This window comes from Oryctolagus cuniculus, chromosome 10 (genome assembly GCF_051225735.1).
Source record: "Oryctolagus cuniculus isolate XC-2025 breed Fujian yellow rabbit chromosome 10, ASM5122573v1, whole genome shotgun sequence".
NCBI classification, from domain to species: Eukaryota; Metazoa; Chordata; class Mammalia; order Lagomorpha; family Leporidae; genus Oryctolagus; species Oryctolagus cuniculus.
Window position 1 is genome coordinate 55,549,304 of NC_142876.1, and position 16,406 is coordinate 55,565,709.

Consider the following 16,406-nt stretch of genomic DNA (forward strand, 5'->3'; position numbering starts at 1 on the left):
AAGCCGGGCCGGCGCAGCGGCTCACTAGGCTAATTCTCCGCCTTGTGGCGCCGGCACACCGGTTCTAGTCCCGGTCGGGGCACTGGATTCTGTCCCAGTTGCCCCTTTTCCAGGCCAGCTCTCTGCTGTGACCCGGGAGTGCAGTGGAGGATGGCCCAAGTGCTTAGGCCCTGCACCCGCATGGGAGACCAGGAGAAGCACCTGGCTCCCGGCTTCGGATCAACGAGGTGCGCCAGCCGCAACACGCCAGCTGCAGCGGCCATTGGAGGGTGAACCAACGGCAAAGGAAGACCTTTCTCTCTGTCTCTCTCTCTCTCTCTCACTGTCCACTCTGCCTGTCAAAAAAAAAAAAAAAATCTAAAGCCGGGAGCCAGGTGCTTCCTCCTGGTCTCCCACGCAGGTGTAGGGCCTAAGCACTTGGGCCATCCTCCACTGCCTTCCCGGGCCACAGCAGAGAGCTGGACTGGAAGAGGAGCAGCCAAGACTAGAACCCGGCACCCATATGGGATGCCGGCACCGCAGGCAGAGGATTAACCTAGTGCGCCACGGCGCAGTCCCCTGGCTTATTTCACTTAGCATCAGTGTCTTCAAGGTTCCTCCACGCTGTGACATGCATCAGAATTTCCTTCCTTTTTATGGCTGAATATTATTCCACGTATAATAATCCTTTCCTCCCACCAATTTTTGTATGAGATGAAAGAAGTACAAGGCTTGACATTTGTGGGATGAACTTGACACTTGGTATATCTTTGTGTCTCTTGCTACAGGAACCACAGAGTATCCACAAGAAAATATCTGTGATATAAAGCACCGTGAGGCCCATAGAGTCAATCTGGGATTCTAAACCGGCATCTGGGGAGCTTTAATAGGTCTGTGGTTGGGCTCCAAACAATGTCTCAGGGCTGGTGTGTGGTGTAGCCGGTAAAGCCACCACCTGCGGTGCCGGCATCCCATGTGGCTGCTGGTTTGAGACCCAGCTGCTCCACTTCCAATCCAGCTCTCTGCTATGGCCTGGAAAAGCAGTATAAGATGGCCAAAGCTAGATATCAAGCTAGATCAGAAGCAGAACAGCCGGGACTGGAGCCAGGCAGCCCCGTATGGGATACAGGCGTCCCAGCACCCCTGAGACTGAAACTAAAATTGTGTGCCTCTCCTTTTTCCTGAGAAAGAGTCTTCAGTTTTTATTATGTTTCTGGAGACATCTTAGGCCCTGAAGTGTTCAGCATCACAGGTCTATCTCGATTTTGTTAAGGTTGGACGGAGACCAAGGCTGCGTGAGGACACTGCAAGCCCGTGGCTGACGCACCTCCTGGGAGGGACACCCCGCCCGCTCTGCCACACCTCACACTCCGGAGCACCTGCTTCCCAGAAGGACACTCAGAGGACTAAGCACATGGCTGTGGTTGGCCTAACGATTCTTCACACTTTAAAAGAAATTATTTCGGGTGGCAGGCGCCATGTCCGGCCAGGAAGGTGGCAAGAAGTCCCTGAAACAGCCCAAGAAGCAGGCCAAGGAGATGGATGAGGAAGATAAGGTTTTCAAGCAAAAACAGAAAGAGGAGCAGAAGAAACTCAAGGAGCTAAAAGCGCAGGCGGCGGGGAAGGGCCCCCTGGCCACAGGTGGAATTAAGAAATCTGGCAGGCCAGCGCCACGGCTCACTCGGCTAATCCTCCACCTTGCAGCGCCGGCACACCGGGTTCTAGTCCCAGTCGGGGCGCCGGATTCTGTCCCAGTTGCCCCTCTTCCAGGCCAGCTCTCTGCTGTGGCCAGGGAGTGCAGTAGAGGATGGCCCAAGTACTTGGGCCCTGCACCCCATGGGAGACCAGGATAAGTACCTGGCTCCTGCCATCGGATCAGCGTGGTGCACTGGCCACAGCATGCCGGCCGTGGCGGCCATGGAGGGTGAACCAATGGCAAAAGGAAGACCTTTCTCTCTGTCTCTCTCTCTCACTGTCCACTCTGCCTGTCAAAAAAAAAAAAAAAAAGAGTTATCTTGGAGCCTGTTGTACATTTACAAATAAAATTTTGTATAAAGGGGAATGAACCCCACAAAAAATAAAAAAAATTAAAAAAATTATTTTGGGCCAGCACTTTAAATTATTTCGGGCATAGCCCTTAAAGTTGCTGCCTAAGGAGCTGACATCCTTTATAGGCACTGGTTCAAGTCCCAGCTACTGCACTTCCAATCCAGCTCCCTGCTAATGCATCTGAGAAAGTAGCAGAAGATGGCCCGAGTCCTTGGGCCCCTGCACCTGCATGGGAGACCCGGAAGAAACTCCTGGCTCCTGGCTTCAGATTGGCCCAGCTCCAGCAGTTGTGGCCATTTGGGGAGTGAACCAGCAGATGGAAGATCTTTCTCTGTCTCTCTGCAACTCTGCCTTTGAAATAATTTTTTTTTTCAAAAAAAAAGAAATGATTTCTCAATGCCAGAAAAATAAAAGTTATTACCCAAAATACAAGGGTAATTGAAAAAGCTCATAAAAAATGGAATTAAAAGATATATTTGTTTTGGTGCAAAAACATTGTGAAGTGCATGCATACAAGGGGCGGGGGCTTCAAAAAGCTCTTGAAAAGTGCATAAGACCACCGCCACCAGGCAGCCCTCCATCACACAGCCCTCTCTTCCTCACCCTGCACCGCAGTTCCCTGCTGGGCTGTGGGTGGCAGGCACTGGGTGCTTTAACCCAAGTCCCCAACTCCTACACCTGCAGCTAGAGCATTCTTAGAATTTCTTAAGAGTTTTCAGTAACTGCTCCAGGGATGGTAACACCTCCTGCTCCTGCCAGCCCCAGGGCAGGTCTCAGCCCTCACTGGTTTCCTTACCTCTGTCTCCTCAGTGATCAGCTGCAGCATGGGTTAGGGTCATGGCTGACGAGTCCATCAGAATGAGTGGCTTTTACCATTCCTCCCCACACGTGGGCTATCCCAGCCACGCTGCTGTGTGTATATTTGTGGAAGCACCTGCCCTCTCCTGCGCTCAGTATTAGCACCTGCTGCACCTCCACCGGCAGGCCCCCCTCCCCTCCCACACACACAAGCCCACACACACATGTCCACACACACACTCTCACACACACACACACACACACACACACAGACTCACAGCACTCAGACTATGGCTGCCCGCACTGACCCTCTGTCATCACAGTTTTCCACTCCTTGGGCTCTGAGTGTTCCAAGGCACGGCTCCGTCCCCAACACCAGGAATTCAATTTTTAAAAACTTGAATGTATGAGTGAATTTGAGTGAATAAACACTCCCCCACACTGCGCCTATGGCTCTGCCATTCAACAGGGCCGTTTCACAAGCCAACACCTGGCCCCCACTAGGCTGTGTCCTAACTATTGGCCTCCAGGCTGCCTTGTCACCCTCCACCGTGGCTGTCAGAGTGCCGGTTGCTGCTGGCCAGGGAAGGCACATGCACAGACTGGAATAAGTTAACAGTGGGAGCCTGGGGGGCAGGAGGAGGAGGAGGGCGTTTGAGAGGAACTGATGGGACAGGGAAGACGAGAATAGGAGTGGCAGGCACTGTGTGCACACCAGCACAAGACTCTCGAACTGGACTCCGAGAGAACAGGGAAGTCCCTCGGGCTCCAAGAGAAAGATGGTGCACCAAAAGCACCCTGAGAGAGGGTGGGCAGAGGGAGGGACGTGCACTCCTGAGGAGGGGGGTGTCCGGGGACAGGCCATCCGTTGGCAGGGGTCGCGGCTGAGCTTTGAGACCTAAGCAGGAAAATGACCATGAGTGTAGCCCACAGAACCAGCAGCTCCCTCTCCTTTCCTTAGCTCCCCAAAGTCTCCCCCCAGGCCCTGCATAACCAGGACAACCTCAACCCCTGCTCCGTGTGTGCGGCTCCAGTGACAGGCTGTTCTTCAGCAAACTCAGCATGCTTAGTAACTGAGCATGTGGCCTGAGGTTTCATAAAGAATTCAGTTCTCATCCCCTTACCCTTCTCATGGCCTTGGCCAAGCGACCGCCACTCTTGGAGATCTGGTTCTCTCATCTGCAGTGAGGCCGCCTGTCTACGGTCCCTTAGAATATTAATTGTTCATGCGGGTAAAGCATGTAGTCCATTGCCTGTCACGCAATGCAGAGTTTTCATTTCTATGTTTAATTTCTAAGATGCAATGAATTGTTTTAAAGATGTATTTATTTGAAAGGCAGAGTTACACAGAGGCAGAGAAAGAGAGAGAGAGAGAGAGAGAGAGAGAGAGAGAGAGAGAGAGAGAGAGAGAGAGGTCTTCCATCCACTGGTTCACTCCCAAATGGCTGCAACGGCTAGAGCTGGAATCATCTGAAGTCAGGGTGCAGAGGCCCAAGGATTTGGGTCATCTTCTACTACTCTCCCAGGCCATAGCAGAGAGCTGGATCAGAAATAGAGCAGCTGGGTCTTGAACCAGCACCCATATGGGATTTCTAATTTCCAACAAGTGGAAATCGGCTACAATATCCAGTAATTAAAGAAGTCATACTAAATCTGTCTGTCATACTCCAGATAAGAAGGGAAAATATTCCGACAAGAGCTGGAAATTCTGAATCATAAATACTGTGTGTACTGTTTGCTTACTTTAGAAAGATTTATTTATTTATTTGAAAGGGAGAGGTGACAGACAAAGGAGGAGAGACACACAGAAAGGCACACAGAGGTATTCCTTCTACTGCTTCACTCCTCAAATGCCCACAATAGTTGGAGCTGGGCCAGGCCAAAGCTAGAAGCCAGGGACTCCATCTGGGTCTCCCACATGGGTGGCATAAGTACTTGAGCTATCTTCTACTTCCCCCCAGGGTGCACATTAGCAGGAAGCTGGATTGGAGGCAGAGGCAAGACTCGATCCAAAGCACTCTGATACGAAATGTGGGTATCCCAACTGGCAGCTTAACCCACTGCACCAAACACCTGCCCTCCACTTGACTTTTTTTTTTTTTTTAAGATTTACTTACTTATTTGAAAGGCAGGGTGACACAGAGAGAGACAGTGAGAGACAGGGACAGAGAAGAGAATCCACTGGCTCACTCCCTAAATGGCTGCAACAGCCAGGATTATATCAGGCCAAAGCCAGGAGCCAGCAGCTCCAACCAGGTTGCCCACGTGGGTCACTGGAACAAAAGATACCTGAGCTATCATCTGCTGCTTCCCATGGACGACAGCAAAGAATCAGAAGCACAGAGTAGCTGAGACTCTAACCCAGCACTCTGATACGGGATACAGGAGGTGGGCATCCCAGCAGCAACTTAACAGACTGCACCACAACCTTATACCTTCCCTAGTAATAAACAAGCTCCAGGTTTTAAATTCCTACCATCACCAGATCTGGCCTCAGCTCCTTTCACACGTTATCCTAACTTCTCACAAGAACCCCAGAAATTCAGTCTGATGTCTCCCACTTTGAAGATAAAGATACTGAAACTGTAGCTGGCGCTGTGGCATAGTGAGCTAAGCCTCCGCCTTCAGTGCCAGCATCCCATATGGATGCCGGTTTGAGGCTCAGCTGCTCCTCTTTTTTTTTTTTTTTTTTTTTTTTTTTTTTTTTTTTTTTTGACAGGCAGAGTGGACAGTGAGAGAGGGAGACAGAGAGAAAGGTCTTCCTTTGCCGTTGGTTCACCCTCCAATGGCCGCCGCGGCCGGCGCGCTGTGGCCAGTGTACTGTGCTAATCCGATGGCAGGATCCAGGTACTTATCCTGGTCTCCCATGGGATGCAGGGCCCAAGCACTTGGGCCATCCTCAACCGCACTCCCTGGCCACAGCAGAGAGCTGGCCTGGAAGAGGGGCAACCGGTACAGAATCCGGCGCCCCGACCAGGACTAGAACCCAGTGTGCCAGCGCTGCAAGGCAGAGGATTAGCCTAGTGAGCCAGGGCGCCGGCCAGCCGCTCCTCTTTTAATCCAGCTCTCTGCTATGGCCTGGGAAAGCAGTGGAAGATGGCACAAGCCCTTGGGCCCCTGCACTCACATTGGGGACTTGGAAGAAGTTCCTGGCTCCTGGCTTCAGATGGGTCCAGCTCTAGCCGTTGCAGCCATTAAGGGAGTGAACCAGTGGATAGAAGACCTCTCACTGTCTCTCTGACTCTCTCTCTCTCTCTCTCTCCCTCCCTCCCTCCCTCCCTCTGTTTGTAATTCTGCCTCTCAAATAAACAAATAAATAAAATCTTAAAAAAATAAAGATACTGAAACATAGATGATTACTGGGCATGTTGAAGGGCCACTTCTCAAAGTGACATTTTCAAAGTTTCCTGCAGTCTTTAAATGCAGTTGTTAGCAAAATCATGAAACTTAGTGACCATGTCTATTTAAAAATCCCTGCATATTTTTAAACAATAATTTTCCAGTTGGCATAAGTGACACGTATTTACCTGCTAAACAATGACATCCTTTTGTACGTACAAAGTTGTGTTGTAAATTCTTCATTTAGAGTTGAATGTCATTCCTCTGGGCCCCACGTCCTACAAAAGCTGGATGCCTGCAAAACTCGGGGCCTGTGTCTGCCCTGCATCAATGGTGCCGGCCCGTGCTCTGCAACACCTCTGAAATTCTTGTCTCTCTGTGTAATGTTTGGATCGCTTCTGAACCTGGCCACCCAGCCTGTGTCACATCCTCCACACGTCCACAGATGCCGGGAGGGAAGTAGAGCCAAGCGAAAAAAATAAATCCCCAAAGCCACCGAGCAGTACCAGTTTCTGACACAAGTGCTATTTTGGTGTCTGGGTCTTGTACCTGATGAGTGAACAAGAATTCTGCCTGGGAACATGGGTGCCCATTAGTAGGAGGAGTTGAGGAAGGGACGGGCCACTCACCAGAAGCTCTTGGACCCCAGCAGCTCACTCACTTGAACTTGATCCCCCACGGGACAGAGACGAGGATCTTCCCGTGTCTGGACTCAATTGACACTGCCATTTAGCAATGACAATTGCTACAAGAAATGTCCTACAAGAAAATAACAGGCAGATTGCGAGAGCACACACTTCACCACCTACGCCACATACCCAGGCACGGTGATTGATGCGATTTTCACAGCAAACCAGAGGTCAGTCTACACTCCCTCTGCAGAGGAGGAAACTCAGGCACAGAAGTCGAGTCAGTTAGCCAATGTCACAGAGCTGCTCGAGTCAAAACCCAAACACAGGAGCCACTTGGTCTCATGGCCAGTCCGATGCTCTTTTATGGCACCATGTCTATTAAACAGTTTTCGTCACTACAATTCCTCACTAGAAATTCCTGAGGCAGCCTAGCTTCGTAAAGGAAAAGGGGCTATTCTGGTTCAGAATTGGGGGATTCACAGTTCCAGAGCAGGCAGGCCCCAGGGGCCCAGCCTCTGGGGATGGCGTTCCTGCCAGCAGAGTCCCAGGTGGTCCGGAGCATTCCTCTGCAAAACACAGGGCGTACCCCTGTGTGTCTCTCTTTAGAAAACCACCAGGACTCCGTCAAGAGGGTTCTACACCAACAACCTGATCCAATAGGATCACTTCCCAAAGGCCCCACCTGTAAGCACAATTGTGTTGCTTACATTCTATTAGTACCACTAACATTAAGACTTTGGGGGTTAAACTGTACAAGAGCCAAATCATGTTCAAACCATGGCACAATATATATGAATAGATACACATATATAAAAGTTTATATCATATATGTATACACATATATATGTAAAGACAAGACATGCGCATTATATATGTATACACCTACACATATATACCATATGCATGCATCATGTGTGTATATATACCTACATGTGTATCATATATGCATACACTTACACCTGTATCATATGTTTGCACGTATAGACACATATATGTGTCTGCATATGCACACATATATTGGTATAGACACACACACCACACACACACACACACACACATATACATCTCCTTTTCCCTAGACTGCAGAAGAGAAAGGAGGCAGGAGGACTGATGGAGTTGAAGGCCACTCCATGAGATCACAGCAGAGCTGGGGTTTCGGTGCCACAAAAGCTGGCCTTGTGTTAGTCCCACTTATCACACAGCACACTGAAGGCCCCAGGCAGTTAACGGAGACCTCGAGTCACTGCAGGGGTGGGCTGCCCGGGCTTGGGAAAGAAGCCCAGCTTTCCTGGCTTGCAGACCGGGAGTCTGGCCACGGGGCCATGCCCCCCACCCCCACACACACACACACTCAGTAAACAATCCATACGTGGACAGTGACTGACACTAGAACAAGGCAGTCAAGTGTGGGGGTGTTTTCTAGATGAGCATTAGGAAAAACAAAACAGAACAAGCAGGAGTTGAGGCTGATGTGCAAATCTGCGGCCCAAAGTACCAAAAGAGAAAGTACAGTCATTCACAGACAGCTGAAAATGAAAACAAAGGCGGGAACACGGAGACAAAAGCTATCTCGCTGACAATCTGCCATTTCCTTTTTTTTCCAGTTGCCTTTTTCCCCTCTTGGGAAACTGGCATCTGTCTCTCTGCTCAGCAAACGCACAACATGTAGGGACAAGGGCTTGGCTGACTAGGTCTGATGAGGCATCGCTGTAAGGTGGCTGGGGAACCCGGCCGTGGGCAGCCCTCAGCTAGTGTACCTAGCAGCTCTGTCCACAGCCAGGCACGCGGCGTGCCACCTGCTTAGGAAGCTGTGGACACGCAGGAAGGGAGACAAGGCCGGGGGTTCTGAAATGGACCCCTTTCTCAAACGTGATTGCCTGGTTCCACACTCCAGCTGAGAATTAACTTTGCATAACATGACTTGCATTGAGCAAAAACAATGTAAAAGGTAATTACTTAGCAAGAAAAGGTCAAAAGGAGAGCTGAGAGTTTGCTTAGCTTAAAACAAATAAACAAGCAAATGATCCCTAAAGAAGGAAAATGCACCTCTAGGTAATTCATCTTTTTTTTAAAGTTTGAAAGAGCTGTGACAGCTTCCTGAAGCCGCTAAACCAAGCAAGGGCTTACAATGGGGTGCTGGGATAAGACAGCTGGCTCCAGTGGGCCGCCGTGAGGATGGGGGACTCTAGTGCTCCCTTTCCCACGGACAGCCCTCCACAGCAGCTATGACTGCCTCAGTGCCTCTGCGACCACAACCCACGGCCGATGACATAGGAAGGTTTTCTGGGAAGAGCCCCCACGGTTGCATATCCCAATGCTCAGAACCGGGGGGACCTCATGAGGTCTCACAAGTTACGTTTTGGGGCACAGGTGATCTTCAAAAGTGAAGATAGTCTAGATGCAACTAATCTGGTTACATGGGCCCCTAACACTAACTTTCTCCAGCTGGAAGTAGGAGGGTGGAAGATGGAAGTAGGAGGGTGGAAGAAGTCAGAGGGGCGGAAGCACAAGAAAGACTCAACTCAAAGAGGAAGGAGACACAGGGGGAGGAAGGCGGGCAGCCTCAGGAGCAAGGGCGCCAGGCTGCCAGCCAGCAAGGCAGCAGGGACCTCAGTCCCGCAGCCACGAGGCGCTGCGCTCTGCCCGCAGCTTGGATGAGTTTGAAAGCAGCTGCTTCCCCAGAGCCTCCAGGTAAGAGCCAGCCAGCAACATACTGATCTCAGCCTTGGGAGACCCTGAGCAAATCCCAGTGGCGCCCACCTCAACTCTGACCTTCAGAACTGTGGGACAATGAATGGGTGTGGTTTTAAGCCACCACATTTTTCTAACTAGTGACAGCAGCAATGGAAAACTTGCACAGTGGGCAAAGATGAATGGTGATTTCACACAGTAACAGAACCAGAGGAACAGAGAAGGAAGAGCCAGGGTGAGGTTTCCAGCTGGAGATCTCTGCATAGCTGCTCACTGCCTTCGCAAGCCCTAGGGTGGCCAACTCACATCTCCGGAAAACTGAGAGGTAACAGAGAAATCACTTCCAATCCCAGAAAAACAGTTTCTCTCTTTCCAAATAAAGTTTGACTGCTTCCCCCACATTCTCATGTTCTGCCTCAGTGGATTCAATCAACCACAGATGAAAAATATCCAAGAAAAAAAATTCTGCCGATCCTGTGCAGATTTTCTCTCCTTGTCATTATTCCCTACACAATAGAGCAAAACAGCTACTGACATAGCATGGACATTGTATCATGGGCTATAAATTATGATTGAATACATAGGAGGCATAGGTGATAGGAGATGATTTAAAGTATATGGGAGGATATGCACGGATTCTATGCCGACACTGCTTTATTTGAGCATCTGTGGATTTGGGTATGTGCAGAGGTGCTGGGACCCATCCCCCATGGTTACCCAGGGACGACTAGAGAGGGATTTTCTGCACCTGACTGACAGGTACTGGATTTTCACCCATCTGGAGGCTCTGCCAGGAGTGACGGGAGGGCAGTGAGAGCCGTGTGACATGGCCACAGGGCAGGGCATCTGGGTGCAAGGGAGGCTGTGGGTGGGATGGGGGGATGACCTGTGTTGGAGGGGTCCCACCCTGCCTCCTGGCCTCGCACCCCACATGCCTCTCCCAGGCTCCCCGTCCTGTGAGCCCAAGCTCACTCTTTGACTCATTACACAAGCATCTCCCTTGATTCCATCAGCCTTCCTCCAGATCACGTCTTGCCCAGATTCAATTTGTCTTCTCTGAGGCAGACACAACACCCAGAAAAGAAGGATTACTTGGTGGGGGGAGTTGTTTTTGAAGGATTTATTCTTCTCCCTCAAATCCCAGCTTTCCCTTGATGTTGAATCCATTTGAAATAAGGGATTGTAAAAGGTTTCGGGGGCATCGTGAAATTTAAACTTTCACATTCACTCTTCTGTATTGCATCCAAGGCCTCTGACTAACTGAGGTCAGCCAAAGACGTAACTTACTCCTCAGATTTATCCAGGCTTTCATTTCAGTCCAGCAAATGTTGACTGAGGAACTCCTACGCGTGCTAGGCACCAGTCCTCATGGGATTCACCCAGCCCCGGGAATCTTGGCACGCATAATTAAACCGCAAGACTATTATAGAGATTGCTGCCCCCATTATGATTGTCCCAAGATAAGTGGGCAGCAAAAGCAGTGGAAAGAAAGAGGCACATGGCCCTGGGTCCCACAGACTGCATTTTCTACTGCCTCCCCAGGTGCATTAGCAAGGAGCTGGATTAGAAGCAGAGCCCTCTAAGAATCGAACCAGCACTCTGATTTGGGATGCCAGAGCTGTGAGCTGCACCACTATGTCAGCCCCTATAAGTTAATTTGAAGACATTTTCATTACTCCTAAAAGAAACCTACTCCTTAGCAGCATCCCCCTCCTTCTACCCCATCCCTAGGCAATCACTAACATACTTTCTGTCTCTCTAGACTTAATTGAGTTATGGTATTGGGGGGTGGGTCTAGTGGGAGGTCCTTAGATCACTGGAGGCGTGCCTTGGAAGAAAGTTCTCATAAGAAGGTTGATTGTAAAGGCCTGAGTCAGGCCAAGCTGTTCTCTCTGCTTCCTGGCTCACCATGCAATTCTTCCTTCTCACACCTCTACCAACAGACATTACACCAGTGCGGCCACCCTGTCTCGGACTGTGACCTCCAGAACCTCTTTCCTTCATAAGCAGCCTGTGTCAAGTATTTCATTACAGTAACAACACACGGACTCATGACAACAGATGGGAATCATAGAGTATGCAGTCTTTTGCGGCTGGCTTCTTACACTTAGCATAATGCTTTCAAGGTCTGTCCATGCTACAGATGTGTCGGAGCCTCATTCCTTTTCATTGCTGAATATTAGTCCGTTGTTTGGATACGCCATATTTTGTCCATCCCCTTGTCAGCTAGTGGACATGGGGTTGTTCGCACTCTGTGACTACTACGAATAATGCTGTTATGAACAACTTTGTACAAGTTTCATATCCCATGGTTTCAGCATACCACTCCATCATGATATTGTTCAGTTTGTATTACAACTATTTTACTTTTCCTCCCCCATTGAATTTAGAATCTCCTAGAGCCCTACTACTCTCAGAATGCGCCACGTGATGAGCAAGTCTGATAAGCGAGTGAACAGGTGAACGGGGTGAGGCTGCATGGATGCTCTTGAGCAAGCCGGGACACGCGTGGTCAGATTTATTTTCAAGCAAGGAAGAGTTTTGGCAACAAGCCAGGAAGGCGGTATAGGAAGAGGATAATCCTAAACCCAGGTAAGTACATTAATGAGAGTAGCAGCCCTTCCCATGGGCGTCCCATGTCACTTTAGAACCTCCCTCTTCCTGTCATAAGCATCCTCTCCTTTGTTAACATGGGGCTGGCAGGAGAGTTGCCAAGAAAATCAGAGGAAAGGCCTGGCTGACAACCTGCTCTAGAGAAGCCCCTTGGCACACTATGACTGTTCCCATTGTGCAGAAGGGAACACTGAGGCCTCCCCACAGCTACCAAGGAAGCAGTGGCAGAGTTGGCTGGGAGTCATACCCCCACCCTCCCGTCTGTCAGGTTGGCTCCCATTTCAGTATCAAGACCCATATTATTCTAATCCCTTATTTTTAGTCTCTGAAGCTATGGGACATCAATACCTGCAAGGAGCCACTTTCGACCTGGGTGCCCACAGCAAAAGTCAGCAGGACAGCCCCTCTGGAGGTCAAAGGCAAAAGGGCTCTCCCAGAACCAAGGACAAGGACCAGCAGGCCACTGGCCAGAGAGGACATCACCCTTCTGAAGGTCTTTTTGGATGACATGGACATAAAAAAAAAAAGCTCCCCTGAGCCTGTCCACGGAGCAGGCTGCAGCTCACCCCCGGGACATCTCTCTCCTCTTTGCAGCTGATTATAAATGCCAGAGCATGCAAAAGGAAGGCTGCATGGGCCTAGCAGGTGCTATTTCGAGAGCCCAAGAGGCTGCCAGCCACCTGACTGTGCCCAGAGCACAGGACACCCTCAGTCCCCAGAGGGGCAGGAGGCCCCTGGCAACAGCTCACGGTGCACAGACCCTAAAATAACTAAGAGGCGGATGCTATTTCTAAAAAGTGCAGCCTGTTCCATCCTGGATGTCAGCAGTGGACATATCTGCTCCTGTCACATAGGGATGCTTTCTTGGAAGGCTGGCGCCCAACGTCACCTCCCAGCATTGCTCCTGCATAGACTGGGGCTGGGATTACCACAAGGTACAAGGTAGGAGTTGCACCTTCCATCCCAAGTGAGGAATTCTCACAAACATGGAATCAAGAGCCAGCATCTGAACCCAAGATATCAGCTGTGTGAGAGGAGACGCAGGACCCTGAGACTCACAAGAGCCCCATCAGGGCTGCTGCCCTCGGGCCTGTGACAGGCGACACAGTGGCCTCAGCAAGGGTGCAGCGTCCGGCCTCAGCTGCCTGCACTGCACAGGGGACGAACATATGTGAGTGGAGAGCACCAGCCACAGCCTGCCAGTGATTTACAAGAGGCAACATGGTAAAGAGCCAGACTCTAGGCTCAGGCTACCCGGGTTTGCATCCTAATCTTGCCATGTCTCTTCCTCCACCTCCACCTCCTCCTTCTTTTTCATTTGAGGGGCATAGAGAGAGAAAGAAACAGAGAGGCAGAGAGAGCTCCTATCCGTGGACTTACTCGCAAACGTCCACAATGGCTGGGTCCAGGCCAGGCTCAGGCCAGAAGCCTGGGAACTCAATCCAGGCATCTCCTGTGGATGGCAGGGACTCAATCACTGGAGCCATCACTGCTGCCTCCCAGGGTCTGCACTGGCAGGAAGCTGGAGTCAGGAGCTGGAGCCAGGCATCAGACCCAGGCACGGTGCCATGACACACACACGTCCTAACCAGCATCTTTAACCACTAGACCAGACGCCTGCCCCTGCCATTTCTTAAGCGTCCCTGTGTATGTGCAATGAGGTAAACATTAAACCCATTTCCTTTAATGGTTATAAAAACTACTTAAATGTCTGGACTATTGCTTTTCTGCACCCCTGAAACCTTGGTCTAAGCAACAGAAATCTGAGAGTGATGTAGATTCTGGAATGGCCAAAAATGGGTGATAAAACAAGCAAAGGCTAAGCCCTGTGCTTCTTAGGATTGAAAGGCAGAGAATGCCTGTGATTTGGGGAACTCTTCCGAAAGGGAACTTGGGAGGAAGAACTGTGTGGTCCCAATGACACAGCCGAGTTCAGAAATGGTGACATTTACCACTTCCTGCCTGGAGCTGGAAAGAGCTTGCCTAGTGACCAGGGAAGGCACAAACGACCTTGAGTCCTCAAGCGACAAATGCTCCCTCTCTGCGACCTGCGTCAGTATTGTGGGGAGCAGAGCTTTGATGATCACTCCTTAGAGAAGAAATTGAGCCATCATATGCAGGGACACACTCTGAGCCAAATGTCAGCCCTCGGCTGTGGGGTGCACCTGTGAAAACAAGACTCTCCCACCAGGGCCTGCCAAAGCCTGGAGCATGTGCGGCTGTCACCAGCCCGTGCAGTGTGGGAGGGAGAGGGTGCGGGCAGGCCTGGGGTGAGGACCTGCCCACGGCGTGGCCAGGGCTGGCTGTGCTGGCACTGAGAAGGAAGCCTGTGGCACAGCCGTGGCTTGGGCCACAAATGCAGCCAGACAGCAGGGCGTCTTCCCACCCCAGTGTCCCACCGCCACAAGGATTCCCCCCCCCCCCCGCCCACCGGAATGCTCTCTGCCACCTGCAAAGGGAAGCATCTCCAGGATGTGAGCATGACTTCTGCTGAGACCCACCCTTCCCTCCTGGATGTCCATCTGAAGACATGGTGAGCAAAGCGGGAAGGCAAGTTTTCTCAGGAGGGTGTCTCAGGGGCCTAAGACCAAACAAGACGCTGAGGAAATGGCTGCAAGGCTTCCAGGAATAAAGCCGAGCGTATTGTAAAATCGTGATGAGCGAGAAATGCAGGCGAAGAGCAGGTGTGCCCAGCTCAGTAGAATGCTTCTCTATTTTAGCTCTCAGCATTTATTAAAGAGATTTTAAAAGGCAGACGACGAATTCCTCTACTTACTAAACTCTTAGCTCACACCTGCCCTAGGCCAGGGCTGTGCCAAGCGGAGCACAGGGAGGAACTCACTGCCACTTCCTTCTTGTGGAGAAGGCAGACGGCGAACAGTGGAGGATGCACAGGACTTCAGGGTGCCAGGAGCTTGCAAGGAGCCACTTAGGGAAACGAGCAATTGCAACTGTCAGTTTCTGAGCTAGAAGCACTTCCCTCCGGACAGTGGAAGACAGGGGCGTTCTTGGGCTCAAACATGCCAGAGGCTCTGCCACCTAGCCAATGCCTGTAGGATTTGTTTTTATTAATCTCATTACAGAAGAAATTCAGCTATCATTTTCAGGAACACTTTCTAAACCAAATTTCAACCCTGGGCCATGGGATGCACCTGTGAAAAAAGACTCTCATCTGGGCCTGCCAACACCTACCACTCTAAACAGGGCAGTCAAGGAAGGCTTCAGGAAGGAGGTGACCCTGGCGCCTTCTGCAGGGGTGAGCCATGGGGACTCTCAGCAAAGAGCATTTCAAGCAGAGGGACAGGAGGCCTGGGCACAGGAGCGTGCCTGTCAGATGAGGGGAAAGCAAGAAGGCGAGGGCAGCGAGGAAACCGGGCTGAGACAGCACGGGCCTCACTCAGTCTTTGCCCCTCAGGTGTGAGAGTCCATACACAGTACTGGGTGCTAGGGATTTTTTTTTAAGATTTGATTATTGGGGTCGGCACCGTGGCGTAGCAGATAAAGCTGCCACCTGCAGTGTCGGCATCCCATATGGGTGCCAGTTCAAGTCCCAACTGCTCCACTTCTGGTCCAGCTCTCTGCAATGGCCTGGGAAAGCAGTAGAAGATGGCCCAAGTCCTTGGGCCCCTGCACCTGCATGGGAGACCTGGAAGAAGTTCCTGGCTCCTGGCTCCTGGCTTCGGCTCTGCGCAGCTCCGGCCGTCGCAGCCATCTGGGGAGTGAACCAGCAGATGGAAGACCTCTCTCTCTCTCTCTGCCTCTGCCTCTCTTTAACTCTGCCTTTCAAATAAATAAATAAATCTTTAAAAAGAGATTTGATTGTTTATTTGAAAGACAGACTTACAGAAAGAGAGGGAGAGACAGAGAGAGAGAGAGAGAGAGATCTTCTACCTGCTGATTCACTCCCCAAATGGTCACAATGGCCAGGGCTGATCCAGGCCAAAGCCAGGAACCAGGAGCTCCACCTGGGTCTTTTATATGGGTGACAGGGACCGGCTCACCAACTACTGACTTCCCAGGTGCATTAGCATGAAGCAGCTAGGGCCAGAAAGTACTCATACAGGATGCTGAGGCCACGGCTGGCAATTCAACCTGCTGTGCCACAATGGGGCAGTGGTGCTGGGGATTTAATGGTGAGCAAAACCCTAAGACGGCCATAAATAATCACATAAACCTAAGTTATACCAACAAGTGCTAATGTACCCTTGAGGGAACTTCAAAGAGTTTGTGAAAAATGGAATTAAAAATGTTTATTTTGGTGCAAACAATTTTGAAATCATATACATACAGGATCTCCAAAACTTG

General features: G+C 50.7%; 1 pseudogene; it reads left to right on the forward strand.

The window, feature by feature from the left end:
• The first annotated feature begins 1,457 nt into the window (after window positions 1–1,457).
• Window positions 1,458–2,861, forward strand: LOC149123773 (translation machinery-associated protein 7 pseudogene; annotated as a pseudogene).
• Window positions 2,862–16,406: the final 13,545 nt, after the last annotated feature.